The sequence below is a fragment of the Alligator mississippiensis genome, chromosome 2, assembly GCF_030867095.1.
Source record: "Alligator mississippiensis isolate rAllMis1 chromosome 2, rAllMis1, whole genome shotgun sequence".
Lineage (NCBI taxonomy): Eukaryota > Metazoa > Chordata > Crocodylia > Alligatoridae > Alligator > Alligator mississippiensis.
Genome location: NC_081825.1, coordinates 71,105,990 through 71,128,218, shown reverse-complemented (window position 1 = coordinate 71,128,218; position 22,229 = coordinate 71,105,990). Strand labels below are relative to the sequence as shown.

Here is a 22,229-nt window from a genome sequence, read left to right as displayed (position 1 = left end):
GGTAGGGTACTGTGGTTTGGGAGTGAGGTGCACTCACAGGGCTGGGGTCAGTGGGTCTGGAGTGAGGGGCAGCAGTAGGGCTGGCGGGGGTGTGCATTGTCAGTGAGAAGCAATAGAATGTGCAGGGGCAGGGCACTGGCATGTCACTGCCCCCCCCCCCCCCAACAGGTGACAGGTGTCCTCGTTTTTGGACCTGGAAATATGGTAACCCTATCAAAAAAGCAGGCTACATTGACTTCTGGCATCCCACTGCAGCAGGATAGGGATGCCTGTGTCAACACCAATCTTTCTGGAATGGCACTGAAAAAATTGTGTTTGCTCTACCTGGCTCATATCTATGGGAGGGGTCAAGGGTGCAATGCTGACAACCTCTAACAGACAAAAGTCAACTAGGAATATTGTAACCTGAGTACAAAGGGGTTGTTCAGATATTAATGAAAGGACCTTTATACTAAAACACATCACCAATTTTACAGGAGCACTTGCCCTTGTTAAATTTTGGTGAGGCTGGCTAACAAACAAACAAAAAACCCCCCTTCATTTTTAACTACATCTTCTTATAGTACAGGGTTGGGCAACATACAGCCTGTCAGCCAGATGCAGCCCACAGAACCACTGGATCTAGTCCACTGAGCCAGTGAGGCTTTGACAGAATTCCAGCAGCAGGGGGCTTTGCCCAGAGCAAAGCCAAGCAAAAAAGATCTGCACCAAGGCCAGATGGTAGAGAGCTGCGCCTGTGCTGCAACCAGGGAACAGGTAAAAGCAGTGGTGGTGGCAGTCAGGTCAGAAAAATCGACCTCCTTCAGACCTGAGCTGGATCATTTCAACCCACAGCTCTGAGATATTGCCAGCTACTGTCTAAGAGTATTAAACCTGAAAATAAAATTGTTCCCAATCTCGTCTCTCATTCTGCTATGCACTTCTATCCTAAAGGGACACAGAGATAGGCTGGCCTTTCCCTTTGCATTTTCTCAGTGGTGAAGACCAAAATACATTTTATAGATGTTAATAAGATTAAGACACTTAACCTCCTTGTTTAAAAAAGAATGGCTGAGCTTGACAGGCTATCCACTCAGCTTGACTACATATCTGTCTGTGGGGAGAGAAACAGGAGATGTATGCATTCTGGCATAGAATGGAGAGAGGAATGGATGGCCCAGTACTCCTGGCACACATGGCAGCAGCAAAACCAGGTTGGTTTTGCTCCACTCTACATTAAAATACAGATGGAAATTTCAGAGTTCAATGTGCTGACCAGCACATATTCAGTAACACTAGTTTAACTGAAAAAGTATAACCTCTAGCAATGAAGATCTCGCTAGAATTACACCAGACATAGAAAGAAAGTGAAACTAATGCAGGACACATTATATCTGAACAATACAAGATTTTCCATTGCCATCAGTTTCATTTTTTATTTGTCCGCATCTGGAAATGCAACTGTAACCAAAGATGCTAGGTATACAGCTTCTCTTTTCTGCTCCTCCATGAACTTATTTGTTTCTGTCTTTCTCTGAAGGTAAAAAAAAAAAAAAAAATCTGCAAATTTCCCAACTCCTCTTTTCCTTGAAAAGCAGCCGACTAAAAAGTTCATTGCAACCAAAAAGATGGTGCAAGTACTTCTGAGGAGGAAGTTTGGAAAAGGTGTAGAGGGGGACACAAATAATACGTCACAGCTTCTCCTTCACAGCTGTGAAAAAAAATCCTCTTCAGGAGTTAAGGAGAGAGCTTTGCAAGAAAAATATTTGTCCATTTTCTCAGATGCCATACTTACAGGAATGAACTAAAGTCACTGAAAGGGTTAAATGCATTTAAAAACTTAATTAACCAGCAAAATAGAAAGGCCGAGATGAGTCCATGCCCTAATTTTAGATTCAGGGAACTTGGGCTTGTTTTGTCCATGTGCCAGAAATGTTCCAGGATATAAAGGAATAGTGATACTTTAAGAAGCAACCCTTGGATGAAAGTTCTGCCCCATGATCAGATTTGATGCAGCCAAGATATGGAAACATACATCCTTGTGACGGGTTATTGAGTAGGTCCCTTTCTTGCAGAGATTTACACACAAGCTTAAATTTATATACTGTGGGTGCAGTCACAGGCGAGGTCAACAGCATGTTTAGCACATGTAAAACTTTTCCAGGATCAGATCCTAAGATTATGGCCTCACTTCACTTTCTGCCCCTGCAAACACAAATATTGTTTTTGCAGACACTTTCAAAACATCTTTTGGTCCAGAAAATTCAGATTTTTCAAGTGACATAACCCATTAACATGACTTGGAATGGAGTAACAGCAGGATGTTATTTATCCAGAATAAATAATGCCACTATCATTCTGGATAATCAAACACCACAGTATGAACTGCTGAAAACTATACTTTAATTATTGTAGTGTACAACAATTAAAAAGCAACAAGAGATAAACCTATGGTACCACATAACATTTTAAAATCTCAAAGCACTAGTAAACAAACAATGCACAGTTGTTTCACTGACAAGCAAAACCCAAATGCAGGCTTACGGTTAATACAAAACCTTCCAGTTAGTTGACTTTCCAGATAACTGACTCTACTGTACTTTAAAAATATAAATCAGTCATTTTTAACCACAACATATATTGCCATTTGACTTCACTAAATTCAGCTGCACTTAACTAGACGTGTGAATCTTTCTGCCCTTAAAAATTTCCCAAAAGACCTTTTAGGTATATCTTGTTTACTAAAGAAAAGAGAAATTGCATCTTCTCTCTAAGACAGTAATCAAAGTTACATACTTTTGGCTAAATAAACCTATGAAAATATACAATGTTATACACAAGTCTACATCACAGGCAAGTAGGCTATGTTACAGGATCAAATTAAAAGAAAATCCAGCTTGTTCCCTGGCAGCATGGGGTATAGAGGTGCAGCAGTGTAAATTAGAAACATGTGTGGGTACACTTACTCAGTACTGCAAAGGTTAGTTTTTCTAATAAAGTTGTCTGAAGTGCCTCAGTCCATCATACTGGAGATAAGATGCAGGAAAGCAAACAACCAACTGCAAAAGTCTTTACTATCAGGTTGTTAGGCAGGCAGAAGCTATCTACCAATTCCTGATAGAGCAGTGGTCAATCAGGGAGCCCCTGACAGCTGATCTGAGTCTGGGGAGGCTAGTCCCAGCAGACTAAGACTGACTGTCAGAGGCTCCACAATCAGCAGTGAGACACACGTGGGGAGCAGCCGGGACAGGACACAATCTGGGAGGTAGGATCGGCAGGACCCACATGGCTGGGTTGAGCCATGCCCCCTGCTGCCAGGCCTAGCCAGGTGAGTGGGACAATCCCCTTCCGTGCCCCCTGCCACTGGGTGAGTGGGATACTGGCTGGGCCGGGCCAAGGGAGGATGCAAGCCCCGATGACCCATCCAGGTGCGTGGGGGGTGGGGGGGGCTCCCACCACTACATGCACCCCAGCATAGGCCCCAGAGGGCACATGCCTCCCCCCCACCCCCATCTGTGTGCAGGGCAGGGCAGGGCAGCTGCTGCTGGAAGCTGGGCTTTGCACCTGGAGCTCCACTGCAGCTGACTTGGGAGCGGCCTGATGCCATGTGCAATCCCGCTGCCAGGCAGGCAGGTGACGAGGCTCACCCCAGTGGCAGGAGGCACGTAGCGTCAAGCTGCTCCCAGGCCAGCTGCAGTGGGGCTTGGGGTGCAAAGCCCAGCCTGCAGCAGGAGCCACCTCTGCTGCGCAGGTATTTTGAGGGGTACATGCCCCCCCCCCCCCAAATGCTGGGCACCAATGGAGGTTGCAGCAGCTGTGAGAGGGAGTGGTGCTGGAGCAGGGACAGGCCCTGCACGGACAGGGCATGGGACAAAGCGGTGAGCAACTTGTCCAGGGGGCACGGGGAGTGGGGGTATGCAGCCTGGGATAGCATGGGGAGGGGTATGCCCCCAGATCTGCATGCCAGCCCAGCCAGCTGCCACTGTGGGCTGGGGTGGTGCCAGGCTCTTCCCAGGGGCTTCACCCAAGTTGCGCTGCAAGCTAGGGCCTGTTTGTACCATGGGCCACGGCTGTGCTGTGTGCTGGACAAAAGACATCACTGCCAAGCACTGCCACTGTCCCACTGCTGCTTTATTGCTTTGAGCTGCCAGTGCCAAGCTGGGAACAGCCTGTGTCAGCTTCACTGTGCTGGGGATGGAGGCAGAACTGGAGTGGGGCAGCTCAGGCTGGGCAGTGGCAGCACTGGGAGGGGGGGTTGGGCAGGCTATGGTGAATTTTTGGGTGCCTGCAGCCCCCCTGTAGTCCTGTTTCCAGTGTTGCCACTGCCCCCCATGCCCTCCTGGGCTGCATGCCCCCCTCCTCACACCCTCTAGATAAGCCACTCATGGATCCGTCCTGCGCCCCATCTGTGCAGGTCCTGCCCCTGCTCCTTCTCTCACCACTGTGGGGTGGGGGCAGATTGAGGCCCCAGTGGTGAGGAAGGGAGCGAGGCACAGGTAGGAGTGGGTGCTGGGGGGAGTGGGCCCCATCCTATCTGCCCTGCCCTCTGTTGCTTGTCCCCCACTCCCTCCAGCCCCTGCTCCTATCCGTGCCCCTCTCCCTCCCTCCCCCCCCATGCCATTCCCTCACCACTGGGGCCTTGACCTGCCCTGCCCCTCCCCTCCCCTCCCCTCCCCCACAGACTTACTTGCGGGGGGGGGGGGCGGCACACCTCCCAATAATTTTTTCTCTCTCTGCCTAGATCTGACCTCTCTTCCCTCCCCACAGACTGACCTGCAAGGGGGGCAGGGAGTAGCACAGTAGATCTTTAGTTGCTTTTTAATTCAAACTTTACTTTGTGTCCTTTACTATTTAAAGCACAATTCCTTGCTGACATGTTACCAGGGCCATCACTGGGTGGGGAGGGGGGGTGAATTGGGGCGACTTCCCTGGGCCCCATGGAGCCAGGCAGAGCAATGCAGTGACTCCACGCTGCCACCAGCTTCATGTCCAGCCGCTCACCACCCTCTGCCACCGAATCTGCCGCTGGCTTCCTCATGTCCAGGGGTAGGGCCCTACACATGCTGATTTGCCCCTGCTCAGATCATCTCTGCATGTTACAAATACATTTTTGGGGGCCTTTTTACTTGTTAGGGCTACTGTGGAAGCAAAAATAAGAGAACTTCTTATCCTCCCTCTGCATCACTAGCAAAAGCAATTCAGTGCAGCTCAGACCAAGCTGCGACTTCCTTCAACAGGTATCATCCATATCACTTGCAGGGGGCAAGCAGCAAAGGACATGTCTGTTACAAAAGATAAGAACAAAAGGTTCTGGTAGCTATAATGCAACTATGCAGTCAGGAAAGCAGATTCCTTATAATATCTGCATGGGCATGACAGGGTTAGATATAATGTGGACCTCAGATAAGAAAATGGATTTATGAAATCCCAATAAAATATCGCCCTCCTGCCCCCACTCCCTCAGCCTGAAACAAAATGCAGCCAGAAGTATTGCTAACAGGGTTTGTGATTGATCAGGGGAAGCAATGAAAAGCTTCAGGGAGAGTACAGTAATGGAATTAAGCCTCTTAAAGCTATAAAAGCTGGAAATGCAAAACTTATGAAGGAACACAGTCTTCCTTATATGCGCTCTCTCTCTCACACAAAATGCAAAGACAGGTTTGCCCCAAGTTTCTTCTTTGGGAGAAAACAAACACTCCAACTCCATCACAAAAAGGTAAAGAAAAGCAGCAAATAATCTAATTGTACACTGAAACATACATTACAGGCTGCCTGAAAAATATGCTTTGGAAACTGTACAATAGCAACCAAGAACCATACTACATAGAGAGACCGTTTCATAAGCCCTATAGCATTCCTGCTCCACCCAAAGAGTGTTAACACTCCCTGGCTCAGATACAAATATTACACATCAAAACACTCTCTCTTTTGATTTCCGTGCACAGGCTTATTTTCTCTCAGCAGCAAAAACAGTTGTTATTTTACACCAGTTTCTGTAAAATATTATTAAAAATAGCCTTTGAACTCACAGCTTAGAATTGTCTTGAAGAACCCTATTTTAATTCAGCAGAAATATCAGGCTCATTCTCTACAACCAAATTTAGCAATTTTCCTATACACAGAGTATGCCATCCTCTACCAATATCAAAGAAAATAATCTCATTTGCATTAGACCATATGGTACAGAAACACTTCTGATAAGGATAAATTAAGCAGAACCTAAGCTGGGGATCCAGAACTCCATTTACTTCTATGGAGCTACACCAATTCACATCTGCTCAAATATATTGTAACTGATTAAACTAGTAGAGTAAAATCCTGACAAATCTCCTAGTTGTGCGGGCCGGGTGCGAACCCGCGGCCCTGGTCGTGCTGCACGCGGGCTGTGACCGGCAGCCCGGGCACGCCGGGTCGGAGAGGGCGGGCGCTGAGCTAGAATTAGGCACAAACGCTTAATGGTTGATTTTAAGATTGTTTACTTACACCGAGATGGTCGCGGTGCAGGCTGAAAACTTGCTTGAGTTGCGGTTACAAACACAAAACAACACGAACAATCACGTGGAGTTTGCTAGGCTCCACGCAAACAGAACTCCGGATGTCCAGGACAAGCGTGCCTCAAAACTCGTCGATACGTCTTATGAAAGGTTACCGCTCGAAGACGGGAAGAGGTGGGTGGTGGATCAGGCCGCCAAACTCCTCTGAATAACACACAGGGTTTCTGTTACCTTGCTGCGCACCCAGAGTCCCCACAAGATAGATGTGAAGTCCTCTTCGGCTTGGGCGGAAACCGCTCAAGCCTCTTATACAGCTAGCAGGCCACTCGCTAGCCGCCACGTGGGAATAATTTAGCACTAGCCAATAGCGGGATACAAATTTGCATTTGAAGAGCGGGAACTCTTTGCACTGTGCATTTCTGTGCTGCAAAGGGAAATGCACCCTGCAAAGACAGCTGCAAATTGGCGGGAACTCTCTCCTTTGCACGCGGGTTCTCTGTGCAGCAAAACTCCACCGTGCAATGAAGCTGTAATCCCACGGGGATAATTCTAGTGCCGAAGCACACACAAAATCAGACCTTTGGGTCATGACACTAGTGACTTCAGTAGAACCTGGATTTCACTCCTAATCTTTGCACAGTATTGTGTCTCTTACCTGTCACTGCCTGTTTTGCGTTACAAGTCTTAATGGAAAATGAAAGGAATTAAACTGTAAAAACAGAGAAATGAAATTAGTTAACCCTTTCAGGGAATAAAATCAACACCACGGTACATTGTGATAGGTACAACAGTCTTCCACTATGAAACTGGAAAGCAGTCACCTGAAATAACATTCCACTGCCACAAAGTCCAGAGAGTGGTGCAAAGGGGATTTGCGAACTCCGCTACCTCATTCACTAGTGAATACAACCCCCAAATGTGGACAACAGCTCCAAATCTCCAGATCTATTCCACAGTTGTACTAGTCTGACAAAAAGAACCACCCCAGCCTAACAACTCCGCTAACCATCCCCTCACCCTGGCTACAATACAGCAAAATACTTAAGCACATGCTTAAGGTTAAACCAAAATGTTTTCCTGGACTGGACCTCCTGTACATAGCTTTTGTATGTTGTCTCATCAGCTCCTAGTCTCTTTCATCAGCCTTCAACCATAGCTGAACATCATTATTGTAGCCCATAAATGTATAGCTTTGGAAGAATGGATTCATAGGATAAACAGGCCCTTGATCCCTTCTTTTTGACTGAAACTCAGAGATAGCCCATAGGAAGGCTTGTCCATATTAGACACAAAGAAGGTTCTGAAAAGTTTTGATCCCAATTCTTGCCTGGATTCACTATTTAAGTAGGTTTATGTTATTTTCTACTAAGTAAATATATGTGAAAGCCTTCCCCATCCATGGCATTGAGAAACCAAGGGAAAGAGTTGGTTCAGTTAGGAGTAAAATCTCTGACTTTTCAATTCCTCTCTGTAGGTGGGTTACTACTATCTTTACTCAGCACAGAAATAGCTTCAGAAAGAAGGAACCATGAGATGAATGCTACGAACAAATTTTTGCTGACATCAGTCAGGCTTCTTTCTTTCCTATGTGTGTACTCCCTCATCTATCTACTACAACAACCAGTACCAATACCCATAGCTTTTTTGATCATCCTCAACCATGAGGGATTGCCGCTGCCAACTCCCTTATCTCAGACATATTAGAAATTGGCCTTTCATATTTATTACTTAATCCTTCTAGTTCAATTCTATGCAACCACATGTGCGCAGAATCAGTCAAATTGAGTCTGCTCCTGCTCTTGCTCTCAGTAGAATCTGTGAGAATTTTGCCATTGACCTCACTAGGAGTCTGATTAGGTCTTCAAGGCCATTCCAATCAATTGGAGATTTTACTTTACTTTAAGAATCAGACCATTTGCAAGAATACTAGTGTGGTATTAGAGAAGCTCTTGGTTAGAAAGGTGCATAAGCAAGATACTTAAGAATTTGACAGTGGGTGTTAAAGAACAACTTGCACAACACACTGTCTCTGGACAAATTTCTGAAATAGAACAAAGCTTAAAAACAGAGAATTAAGACCCACAGGTGAATTTGAGAGTGCACAGCCTGAAGGCACTGTTTACCTAAAACAGAGTTATTTTTGTAAACAACTTCCAGAGACCCATGCCTATTTGATATCCATGGCAGACCTTCCCTGATTCCACCCCCATTTTAAAAATATTTATCACTCCTTCAGAGTAATGCCCCACTTTTTTTTTTTTTTAACTTTAGACAGGGTACTGTTTTCTCATTACATTTTTTCTTGAAAGTCTTGTCATGAATTAAGGCAGGGACTCCATGGCTTCATTGGCAGCAGACTCCCAATACATTGATGGTCACCAAACAAAAGCAGAGAAAAAGTCTTCAGTCTTCTCCCACAACCCTGTTTGAAACATACCTCAAATACAACACCGATTTCTCAGGGGAGTTGCATCATGAGGTGAGCATCTAATATTTGGGACGTCTAATCAATTATTCTGGGGGACTACCTGTAAGAAAAGGTCATGATCCTTGAAATCCAAAGCCGTGCTTCTGATATCTAGATCAGCTAAAGTAAGGGCAAACCTACGTGGAGCAATCCCTGGGGACGGTTACAGCAAAGTAACTTTTGCTATAACTGAGGAGGAGGATAGCCCTCATGTTTTAGCCCCATTAGCTGACTAGTCAGGGCACTTGCCTGGGAAGTTGGAAACCCAGATTTTAGCCACTCGTTGCCCAGAAGGATTTTGAACCTAAATTTCTCTGACTTCCTAGCCTAGTGCTCTAGCCACCAGACCATAAGTAACACTTTAGGTCAGGGGTGGGCAATTATTTGGGCCCATGGGCCACGTAGAGAATTTTGGTGAGCTGTCACAGGCCGGGTCAGCACCCTTCACCCCTGCACAGAAGCTCACCAAAACTCCCTAAGCAGCCCCATCCCATCCACCTGGCTGTGCGCCCTGTTCTAGCGGGTCCCAGACTGTCTCCATGGAGACCCTGGGATCACAGGGCAGTGACAGCACAGGGCCAGGTCCCAGGGCAGAGCCATGACCTACTCCCCACATGCCCCTGCCCAGAGAACTGGCACCTGTTGCATATGGGCAGGGGATCACGGCTCTACTCTGCACTCAGTCAGGATGGGACTCGGATCCAGGGGAACAGTATTCAGAAGCAGGGTGGGCAGGCAGGGCCAGGATTATGGGGCAGTGACAGCATGGGGTTAGGGCCCTGCCAGGACCTTCATAGGCAGGGTGCATGGCCAGGTGGATGGAATGGGGCTGCATCTGGGACTGGGTCCAACATCTTGGGGTAGTGACAGCATGGGGCCAGGGCTGGGGTGGAGCCATGATCTGCTCCCCCTGTGCCCCTGCCCGCAGAACCCATGTCCGTCGCAGGGGTGTGTAGGGAGAGGATCACAGTTCTGCCCTGGCCCCAACCCTGTGCTGTCACCACCTCAAGATCCCAGCCAGTGATCCCAGCCTCACCCGCCCATCCCGCTGCTGAACACCGCTCCCCACCTGCCTGCAGCCCCATCCTATCTGCCCTGCCCACACAGACCCTGCCCCTGGTGGTGGGTGTGGGGTGGATGGGCTGGGGTGCTCAGTTAGTGGGACTGGGTCTAGTGGTGGCTGTTGGAGGCAAGTCTGGGTGCTGTTCCACCCCAGTCCTGCTGTGTGTTCATGGGCGGGGGGACTGACTGTATGTGCTATGGCCTGGGTGGAACCAAGGAACCTGCCACTGGTCAGACAAAATCCCTCAGTGGGCCAGATCCAGCCACAGGGCATATTTTGTCCATTCCTGTATTAAGTAGTCCTTTCTCTGCCATTCTGGGAGAGGAAGTCCTAGAACCTGGATTTCTAGCTTCACACTTAGGTGCCCTAACCATTCAGCTACTAGAGCTAAACATGAAACAGCCACCCTTCTCATTTCCAAGAGCTGCACCCAGGTACATGCATATGTAACCATCCATCAGCGTAGGGTTATGCATTCAGGACTAGAATGGTTACTTGTGCATAAGTGCCAAAAATGCCCTATAGGTGACCAAAAACTTGCCACTTAAATGACCATAGAGAAACAGAATGCTACTCTGGGGGTGTATCTACACAAGACGTTTACTACAGAGGAGTCTAATTAATTATGCAGTAAATGTCTTGTGCCTACATGCACACCCCTATTAGTAAACTCATTTACTCCACAGAAGACAGTACTTGTAATAATGGGGTGTCTACGCGGGGCATGTGGAGATGCTAATCCAGCTGGCTGGGGCACAAAAGTGCTCCAGTGAGGGGGCTGCCTGCCAGCTAGCCCTGCACTGAAGCACACCTGTGCCCCAGTGAACCCCTCTGCAGCATGCTGATCTGGGCAGAAGCAGCCCCAAGGTGGCAGGCTGACCCCACTATATCCGCTGCCAGCTGGGGCTGCTCCACCCCAGCTCAACATGCTGCAGTCCCATGAGCACATGAAGATGCACATCCTGTAGCAATAAACTCCAGAGTTTATTCATGCACATTCACATGTAAACATGCCCTGCGAGTTATTCTTGAATAGCTATGGTGGGTTAATCTATTCCAGTCAATTTCTTAAGCATAAACAAACCCTAGGGAGCAACAGTCCTAAAGAAGCAAGATGTTCTACACAAACTGTACTTGATGATGGCTGCATAAGGATTTTCCCAGGCTGATCAAAATGAAGAGTTCTGTCACAGCTCATATCTCCTTAAAGAATTGTTTCTTCTGCAATGCCTGTAAGATTTATCAGCAGTATTCATTTCATTTTCTGTGACTGGCTTCTCAGGCTCCATCCCTGAAATACATACCACATTTACTCAAATCTAAAATGACCCTGAATGAGACAACTCCCCAATAATTAGATTCTATAGATGGAAAATTGTATAAATTTGTTCTAATTTTCCAGGTATAGAATCTAATTACTGGAGGTTTGCCTCGAATTTGTCCACCTCCCCCTACTATAGCAGGAAACATAAAGCTGAGGGGCCATGTACTCCCCTCCCTCCCCATTACTCTCAGACCCTGCTCTCCTGGAACACATGAAAGCAAGGGACAAATTTGAAAAGACTGACCTTGAAATAAGCATAATTTACCATATAGCCTAATTCCTACAGGTACCCATAGACACAGTTCATCCAGAATTGGTGCATTTTACATTTTTTGAAACTGCTGCAAGTTTTAGCAAAGGTACTCCATAAACACACTTTTAAGTAATACATTTGTATTTGTTTATATATACTACAAACTTTTTTCTTTCTTTTTTTTTGGGAGGGGGGGAGGGGGGCCCGGGGAGATGCTGTATTCCAGGTCAAATTAGCCAAATCAGTTCCGAATCCAATCGATTGAGCAAAACTCAACTGTTCAAACACCATAGGTGGCACTAAAAACGGCAAGTGCCCTCCACCCCAGACTTTTCAGCCAGGGGCTTTAGATACTCTCAAATCCATTAGCAGGCATCCTATGCACAGGCCCAAGCCTAGAGGTCTTGGGGTTTGGATGCCCCTGAGTATCACTTGTCTTTAGCCAATACCCACAGAAGCAAGCTAGGGAGGAGTCCCCTATTTCCATAAAGTAGCCATGTAGCCAAGATTCTCCCACACTGAGCTGCCCACTGGGAGGCTATTACAGACTCTCATAAGGTGTCCTGTCCGCAATGCATTGGACAGGAATACACCTTCCATTACACAATGCTATTCAAATCCATCTTGATCAAGGCAACAGACCAGTGCAGTGATGACACATGATCTTGGCCCACAAGAGACCAAAAAGCAATATATACTACAAACTATGCATCAGATTAGCCCAAAGCCAAAAGGCTCACGATGCACCCTACAGTTCACTGGGCTGGGGCTCAGCAGAATCAGCATTTCAAGCCACGGTGACCGCAGAGCTCAGCATGTGTGTGTACTTCAGTTACCCCCTCCACAAAGCATCCATGTGCTAATTAGCCCCCAACTCATGCCTGGGATACCTCAAAATGTTATATACAGATGAGGCACAGAGCAACCTGGTCCAACTCCACTTCATGGAGAGCAGGGCCACATTAATCATATACACAAGGCTGAGAAAGGGGAGGGCAACATAGGAATTCTGGTGAACTGTTTGGGGCCCAATTTGGTGATGGCTTCTAGGCATTTAAGGTTGGTGAAGAAACAGGAACTATTGGAAATGGGAAAGAAAGTTGCTGCTCAGCTGTGGGAGTGAAGAAAAAGTCAAAACATATTCAGTGTACTGATATACCATGACCTGAAAAGTTGGTGCTGAGGGGGACTACATGCAATGGGTATTACCATATATTTTATTCAGATAGGCTGGCCTAATCTTGCCTCGTGGTAGGTTCCTATCGGTATGTTTGCCCAGTGTGGGCCATGTGTTTTATAGCCATGCTCAGCATTGGTTGCATTTAATCAGCTTCACGGTTAGTTTCCATTACTAAGCATGTTGCTTTTGGCAACAGTTTTGATAGTCAATGTATTTAATCATGTTTTCTTGGATGTAATTATAATACGAGGTGCTTTTTTCCAGAGAGAGAACTTTGTCTTATATGGAAGTAAATACAGTAATGCATGGGCTTAGCTTTATGCATAGGTAGTCCTATTGAGGTCAGCAGCATCTACAACTATCTGCAGGATTGTAAACATTTCAGAGCCACAGTAGTCTCTAACTTGACATCCTGTCTAGCAGCACCAACTCTGTCAGTGCTTACTGCACTAGAAAAAATAAAAAGTGATTAAAAAAATTATCATATGATCTCAGTCTCTTCAAAGTGGTGTACTGAGGGGGTGTGAGGAGGGTAGAATAACTAAGCCTATGCTCAGGTTTCTGAAGACACTCAAGGAGGCAAAGAGCTGGTTTTTATGCTCAGGTTTCTGAAGACACTCAAGAAGGCAAACAGCCAGTTTCAAAGAAAGTAGCCTGTGGAATGTGTTTCAAGAAACAGTGGCTATGGGCTGAATGTGATACAGTAATCCAGTTGACCTGCACTGATATTCTTAGGACTTGTGGATTTATGTATTGTTCCCTGCAACACAGAGCAAAGACTGTGTGCTATACTAAAGTACAATTTAATATTTGCTTAAAGCTTTTATTTTATTGTCCAAGTATGGGCGGCTTCCGCCATTCAAGTTAATAGCTAACCTGCCCCTATACTTTTGTTAAAACAACTTCAGTGTGTTAGCCCAGCATTCAGAGTTCTAAGTGACACACATGCCTATATTTAGACTACCTATACTTGTCACTACCTATAGTGGTCATTTAATGAGACTGGGGTTTCCCTCACTTCATCTGAAAGATACTGTAATTTCCCTGAGACCCGTCTATAAGTTTCATTTTTAAAGATAACAACATGCAATTCTTAGTTATTAGATTCTACCTCTACTTCTTAATTAGAATGCTGCATTTAAAGGTCAACACAGAATCATCATACTATACCTGAGGCCTGCAATGTTCTGAATCATCCAGACTGCATACTGAAAATGTTTGTCACATGTACTTATTTATGATTGCAAAAATAGTACCATGAAAGAAGCAGATGTGTACCCCAAAAATAGGTTAACTAGTTTAATTATTACAAACACACTGGTCAATTCGAATTATGGGGGGAAACAAAAAAAGGAAAACAGTTTCCTTTTGTAAGTTTAGTTAAAGAATCGCATTAAAGGAAGTACTGAACATGAAACACTCAATATTATCCCTTACTGAAATCATATGATGTAAACCTTGCTACAACAATAGCTCTTCCCGCTGTTAAAGGATGTGGGAAAGACTTCTTCATTTTTTAATTTAGGTTCTTGAGTAAATGTGACATCCTTCTGTGACGGAAAGAAATGGACAGAGTCTCAAGTCTCAACCCATACTTCTACCCCAAAATAGTCACAAGCAGACATCAGCCAAGGTGGAAAATATCCATTGAAATACACAGAACCCATTTTCATGTGTAATCCAACCAGGTTAAATCTGGTCTGTCTAAGAAGACTACATTTCAGTAACTACTCTTATGAATATCCAATCCCCAGGATATTCTTGGGACACTCAGAACTTAACTGTGAGGTGTTATATACTTCAGTGTTTGTTAAAGGTACCAAAGTGAAATCCCAGGAAAATGTTTCCCTTTTTTCCATAAAACAGCTCCAATGGAGGCTGAGCCTGTCCAAACTTCTCCCTAACACTGGACGAAGGTTTTTCAACACACATCAGGAAGGTCCCTTTCAAGAGATGAGAAGAAAATTCTGATTCCATATTCATTTGGTACTTGGCCCTTTTGTTGAGACTGCAAACTAGCATGCTGATAATTAGACCAAAAAGTGACAGTAGGACATTCAGTTGGACACTAGTCTACAGGGAAATGAGTGAAACTTAACTTCACACCACCAACCAAACAGACATTGGCTGCTAACATTATGTGGTTATTGCTAATCTGGCCTGGATATGAACTGGTGACCCACAGATGGAAAGTTCTATATGGTACTACCAATCCTATGAACTATTCTATCCCCAATGTATAAAGAATTTTGAAAAAAATTTAATTGAATCAAGCGGGTAAATGGTTTCCATTCATAAGGCTGTTATGACTAATCATTTTTACTCACTGTAAACATTTATCATAGCATTTTTAAAAAAGTAACCTCTAAGAGTAAAGGATACATGCCTAGTACATACCCTCAGCAACATGACAAAATGTACCTTGCCCAAAATATTTGTAACACAACTTCTATTTGTTGCTCATGTACTTCGTCAGGTGACAGGACCACACAAACACTGCATTCAAAAACTGATTTACCCAGCATAATACTAAATACTTTTTAAGCCTGCTTCACTTTCTTATTTATGCTCTGTGTTTACATTTTCATTTCTGTCAGCTGGAAAATGAAAACCAATGGAGTTAGTTTCACTTTTATTTATAGTAAGTTTCTATTTTCTTTATAGTCAGTTTTGCTTTCAGGTTTTAAATGTTGCAATGTTTGGATTTCAGACACTGCAGGGAAACATTCATTGATTTTAAAACATCTGTTCTTAATGGATTTTTAGATGAGAAAACCTTTTTCTTGGACATAGGGTTCTTTCAAAACTTATTTTTAAAAGTTTTATTTTGGATCTAATTTAGGTCCATGTTTCTTTCATTGCTTTTCAAAAGATTCTAGTGACCATAAATGAATGCATTAAAAATGCCTTCTTATAAATTTAATGGATCTTGAATGTAAGATGCACCAGCCCACTGAATTACAGGCCAAGTTTGCTGCAATGTCAAACCTGTAACTGAGTTGCCTACCTAAATTTTCCTCTTCCATACAGAATGATCGGTGAAATAAGGCTTTATCCAGGTATCAGCAGCTGGTCTCTAATATCTACAATGAATGCAGAAAATCTACATATAGTCAAATCTGCCATCTTGGCTCCTTTAAAATCAAGGAAAGCCCAGCTCACATACGAAAGAGCAGAACTGCACAAGGTGAATGAGTTTTCTTGGAAATTCCTAAGAAATCATATACTCTTTTTGTTCTCCGTGATTTTTAATATGCATAGGATTTTTAAAGACTCCTGTCATTCTAATTTGCTAGCAGAAGCAAAGTTGTTGTTAACAGAAGTCTAGTGTATAACTACAGTTCAAAATCAGAGGTAATATTTAAAAACCTAAAATCTATCCCTAGGAAACAATGACAAAGTGGCAATATCCTATGGCAAAATACCTCTTTCAAGTACATTAGGAAGCGAAGGGTATTTATACGCAAAAGCTTGCTAAGAAGAATTTTTCCAACTATTTGAGTTGGTCTAATAAAAGGTATCAGATTTACCCAAAAAACTTTGTCTGCCTTAGGAAAGTAGGTTTCTTGTGCTGCATCAACTGAAAGCTACAGCTATATAGAGTGAGGGTTTAGTTTTATGTAGTGCTACATTGTGTGAAGCAACATGTCACATTCAAGAGATTTTTTTGGATGTGTGTGTTCAAGCTGTTCCAACATAAAATGTCTGCTTTATGCTAATGAGTGCTGTAAATTTTCTGCAATCTGCCCCCAAAACACAAAGAAGATCAGTAAATGACTACTTTACACAAAGTGGAATATCACTATATTTAATTTTTTTCTATAAGAGAAGGCAGGATAGATTTGCAACTTATAAACTAAATCAGACACATATAACAAGCTTTTGTGAGCCCAAGCCCACTTCATCAGATGCTGTGAAAGGACATTCGTGAAGCCATGCAAGTCTGTCCTTTCATAGCATCTGATGAAGTGAGCTTGGGCTCACAAAAGCATATGCTATCTAGATCTGATTTAGTTAGTTCATAAGGTGCAAATCTAGCTTGCCTTCTGCCATTTTTCCCTTTAACTCATTCATAAGACTAGAATAAAATGTCCTGTCCTGCATGTAAGTTATAGGCAACAACATTTAAAAATGTTTTGAGTTTCAGGAATGAAACTGCTATGGGTGCTATATATTATTAGGGCCTTTGTTCATGCCACAAAATTGGCCTTTAAAGCAGCTTGAATGCCCTTTTGCACCACTTTAATGGCGTTGCTGTTTGCACATTCAGCGGCGTATTCCACTTTAATGGCGTTGAGGTTTGCACGCTCAGCAGTGTATTCCGCTTTCATAGATTGTAAGGCTGGAAGGGACCTCAGAAGATCAGGGGGTCCAGTCCCTTGCACCAGGCAGAAAAGCAAGATGACTACCCAGTCTTCTCTTGAAGATTTCCAAGGTAAGCAATTGCACCACCTCTGGAGCGAGCTTATTCCACAGTTTGAACACCCTAACTGAGAAGAAGTTTTTCCTAATGTTGAGCCTGAAACGGTCTTCCAAGAGTTTGTGGCCATTACTCCTGGCTCTCCCCAAGGGCACCCTGGTGAACATTTGTTCACTGAGCCCCTGATGTACTTCCCTGATGTAGTGGTAACCTACTAACAAGTCCCCGCTCAGTCTTCTCTTTTTCAGGCTTTAAATTACTTTGGTAGGTAGCAAGATAAAACACCTCCAAGGTGTTTTAGTTTGCTACCTAATGAAGCGTAACAGTGATGGGGCGCTGGAAGCTGGCGTGCACAGAGCTTGTTGGGCCCCATGCAGCACAGGGGCTGTGGGACCCAGCGGCAGCCCATGCAGGCAGGCTCCACTGAATTGAAAAAAAAAAAAAAAAAAAAAAGCGGAGAGCCTGATCTTTCCCACCCCGCACTCTTTCCTGGAGCCTGCCTGAGTTGTGCAGGGACCTGGTGCTTCCTTCCACGGCTGCTGCGTCCCCATCCCCCCCACCCGAGACCACCTGGTGGACTGGGTGCTAGTGGGTAGGTGCCACCTGGGGGGGGCCCTGCACAGCTCAGGAACTGCTCTACCTGCCAGCAACTCGCCCCAACCCCCAACACCCCCCCAGCCAAAGAGGCCCCCCTGCCCCCCAACCCTTGTGTACATGCCACAGGAGTTTAGTTCAGTTTAATTCTCCCTAAATTGAAGCGGTGTTTTTAAAAACCCACCGTTTCAATTTAGGGAGAACTAAACCAAATTAAAACCCCATGGCATGTACAAGCAGCCTTAATTACTGTGTGTAAACAGTTAACTACTTACACCAATACAAACACGCATCAAAAGTTTGCTTCAATATTTTTTAAGAGTCAATCCCTCTTCTAAGAGAGATTTTAATTTAAGCGCAATTCAGTGCACAGCAACTTTATAGGATTCCTACATATACTTGGTCACCTGATGGTTTTGTTAACACAATTCAGGCCCTAAACCGCTTACATATGCGCTTAACCTTAGGTATGAAAGTACAGACTCAAACTCATGTTAACATGCGTTTACAGGATAAATCGTCCACAGATACTTTATATACCTTCATTATTATACAGGTTATCTTAAGTCATTCTTTGGTCCTGAAGTCTACAGCCACAACAGAACTTTGAAAGAAGTGGCATTTTCCCATTTTGTACCAAAACAGACAACCCCATGCTTTAAAATTTTTTTTAAAACTAGATCTACATAGCTCAAGACCAGTGCTAGGAGCTTGGAAACACCTGACACATTTTTTCTTGCAGTGCATGAATAGCTTGTTTCATTGGCTTCCACAGAAAGCTTCACTAGTTTAAAACTGAGCATATACCTGTTTGCAAACTAAAAGCACAGTGGCAGAGAAAAAAGAAAAACAGAATAGCTTATTATGTTAAAGAGTTTGTTACCTAGATAAAGTGCTGTGCACAATACAAACTACTGTATTGGCCAGACAACTGAATATTAATGTCAAGAAATCTTGCTCTCAGACTGAAAATCCTGACCTTTTGCTGCATTTTACCAGTGTAAAGGCATGATAATCTGACAAGACTGACTAAAAATAATCTTTCACTAATCACTACGCAGAGAGGGAAAACTTATATGGTTACTATGCCCTAGGAGAGCATGCAAAATTGTCAAGCAGAGGGACAGTGAAATCTTATCCATGTTTCAAGGCATAGAAAAAATTCAGATTCAGAGAGAAATAATTTGTTTTATAGGTAAAATGTGTGACTTTTATAACCATATCACCATTTTCCTGCTATGGTAAATTTAAATGTTTCTGCTGTGGTCAATTCTCTTCTTATAGTACTAGCTCACTTTCTGCCAAAGGGATTCTATGTAGAACTTAGAGAGATTTATTTTAAATATTTTTTTACTAAACTCAAACATACAATATTTAATCTAGCTTAAATTTTTTACTATGTTCAAGAAAATGCAGTATAAAAATTTTGACCCAGTAGACTTATAACCATTAACAATTATAAGTGTTCACTAAACAGGAGGAAAGCGGTAGACTCTGACCCTGAAATCAATAAGCCTCTTCTATCTGAGTGACTGCAAATGGATCACAGGGGACTTGACTCCAGGACTCTGGAGGTCCCTTCTAGTCCTATGTTCTCAATATTAAATATGGAAAGAGGAATAAATGCACTAGAACAGCTTGGTCTGCGGTTTTCTTCAGACAGACCAAATGTGTTTTCATTGAATTATTCATGTCACTGACAATGCTGTCTCCCTGTGAAAATGTAGGATTTCATTTCAGATGCAATATTATTAAATATAATGATATATGTATTTTACATATCAGAAATCTTGTGTAAAAGAAATTAAAGCATCTAAGGTAAAATAAACCAACTCAGGAACAGATTCTCAAAGCTATCTAGGTACATAACACCAGCTAATTTCAAAGGAATTTAAGCTCCTAAATATCACTGAGGATCCAGGCCTCAGGATCCAATTTTGGCATGCTGAGCAACTTCACACTCACTGCTTTCACTAGGGATTCAAAGTGCCCGGTATTCATGGGGTGAGGGGGGCAGAGAGGCCCTTGGTACTTGAGCCTGGATTTACACACAGCTATAATTCCTACTTCATTCACAAACAATTTGGGGGGGTGAAAATGTTCAGGACCAGCCACTTGCCCTGATGGTGTACATCTACACAGCATTAACAAAGCAGACCCTGAACAAGATCATCCAGAGTGTGGATTAACACTACCATCCAGAGTGTGGATTAACACTGTATGCACCAGAAAGGAAAAAGCAGATCCTGTAACATCACATGTAAAGAACAGTTCAAATGTCAATGCCAGTTGAAAAACCAAGGTTCAAGTGGTGCAATGATTTAAAAAAATAAAAATATGCATTATAGCTCCAGGCCTGCAACTGGATCCATGAAGGTAAAATTGTGCCTGCTGATGTCACGGCTCTGGGCAGGTATTAGAGGTGTGCAGGACTGGACTGCTAATCGGCTGTTGTCGAAGGCTGCACAGGAGGACATTTTTCTTCAGTAGCATGAGACTGTATATCACTGCTCCATCTATGCCACAATCCTAAAGCACTCACTGTAAAACAAATCTTATTTCTAGAACTGCTTCTATAAACATGTTGTCAGGCAGCACTGAAGGTCCAACTATCTGCCACAACTGTTTCAAGCACCATAGGGTAACAGCACCTAAATACCTCTGAGGGTCTAAACCAGTCATTCTTGCCCTTTCTAGACTCAAAGCACCCTTCGACAGCCTCAAGGCAGCCCTCTGACAACCTCAGCTCTTAGCTTTCACTCAATTTCTGACTACAGAAGACTAACAGAGATGTTCTTCTGTTGCAGAGACTCAGAAAGACCACAACAGGCCAGGATACTTTTAACACTCCTGGCTCCTATATGAACATCTCTGGGTTTATCTGGTGATGGTGTCATAAGAGCCACATTGAAGCCATGAGGAGCGACATTGGAGCCATGATGTCTTACACTAGAAAGCTTCTCTCACTATCCTAGTTGGTGCAATAAGGGATGCTGCCCTAGGAAGTCCTCGCCTCTTGTGTTTATGGGGCGAATCTGGGGCATGCACCTCACAGGGCTTGCACCGTGCAGCATCCCCCAGGGGGGAATGTGGCTCCCTGGGTGAGAATCATGGATGTAAACAAGGTCATCTCAGCCGCCGCACGGCAAGGCTCGCTGGCTCCAGACCGGAAGGGGGGTGGGATCACTCGCGCGCACACAGGCTCAGACATACATGGGTTCACAACTCACACATGCACAAGTGCACAGGCTCACACACGGATTCACACACGCTCACACAGAGGTGGTGTGTCTCACACACACACACACACACACACACACGAGAGGTGGGGTCACACACACCTCTCCCCCGGGCTCGCAGGCGAAGGCAGTGCCCCCCGGCGCTGGTGCCCGCGGCCCTGGCCCTGGCCCCCGTCGCAGGCAGGCCGGAGGCGGCCCCGCCGCAGGGGCCCGTGTCCAGGGGGCTCCGCCCCGGCCCGGCCCGGCGGGCAAGGCCGAGCACCCGGCCGCGCCCCGGGCAGGCCTGGTCTCCGGGCCGCGGGGCTGAGCGCGCCGGGGCTCGCGTCACGGAGCCCCCTCCACACAGCGGGCCCCGCCCGGGCGCAGGCAGTCAGGCCGGTTGTCGCCGCCGCCGCTAGGCCGCCGCCGCGGGGGGAGGCCAGGCGGGCGGGCCGGAGGGCGGGAGGCGGCGGCCTCAGCGCCACAGCCTCCCCCCCACGCTGCGGCACCGCCGCGTCCCCCCCGGCCCGGCCCGGCCCGCGCTGCCCCCGCGCCGCGCCCTGGCGTTTGTGGGGGCGGAGGGGAGACAGCGGCCCCGTGCCCCCCTCCCCCCCGGGCCCGGGCTCTGCTCGGGCTTTGCTGTTGTTTGTTCGGGTTTTTAAAAAATACATTACCTCGGCGCGCCGGGATTTAAATGTTCCCTCCAGGTGCCGCCGTTGCCAGGGGAGGCGAAGTGGAAATGAAAACCGCCCGCTGAATAATCGCAGGAGCAAAACTAAAAGTTCCTGCCTCGCCGCTTGGGCTGAGAAAGGGCCAGATCGAAAGCAAAACAAGGAGAGGAAACTGCGAGGAGCGGCGGCTTGGAAATCCCCCCCTTTCCCTCCCCTCCCGGCTGTTTGTGCGGGCGAGGGGCGGAGGAAGGGGTGCGGAAGTTTGCCGCAGCCTTTCATTGGCAGGCGGAGCCGCTTTCATCATTTCTCGGAAAAGTCGATTTCATTTTCACTTCCCTCCAGCAGCCGCAGCGGCGTGTCCGTGTGCGAGAGGCAGAGACGCACACAGGCAGGCTGCGAGGTTTCAGTTCCAGGGCAAGAGAAACCAGAGGAGCTGCTGGACCACAGCCTGGCCTCTTTTTTCCTCCTTTTTATTTTCTTTTTCCTTCTCTAATCCTCTGACAAAGAACGCCTGGTTCTGCGGTTTTGCTTTTTTTAAGTGTCCCAATCTCCATGTCTCGAGGATG

The 22,229-nt window shown here is 45.4% G+C and overlaps 1 protein-coding gene across 2 annotated transcripts in view; it reads right to left on the bottom strand.

Moving 5' to 3' along the window:
- The window catches only part of IRF2 (interferon regulatory factor 2), a 71,350-nt gene extending 49,456 nt beyond the window's left edge, over positions 1 to 21,894 (bottom strand). The window contains exon 1 of one of the 2 annotated variants that reach the window (XM_006263872.4): positions 21,667 to 21,894. The gene's annotated coding sequence lies outside the window, so the exon portion shown is untranslated. The remainder of the gene's footprint in view (positions 1 to 21,666) is intronic. The other variant, XM_006263873.4, reaches the window with a different exon arrangement.
- Between the last annotated feature and the right edge of the window lie 335 nt (positions 21,895 to 22,229).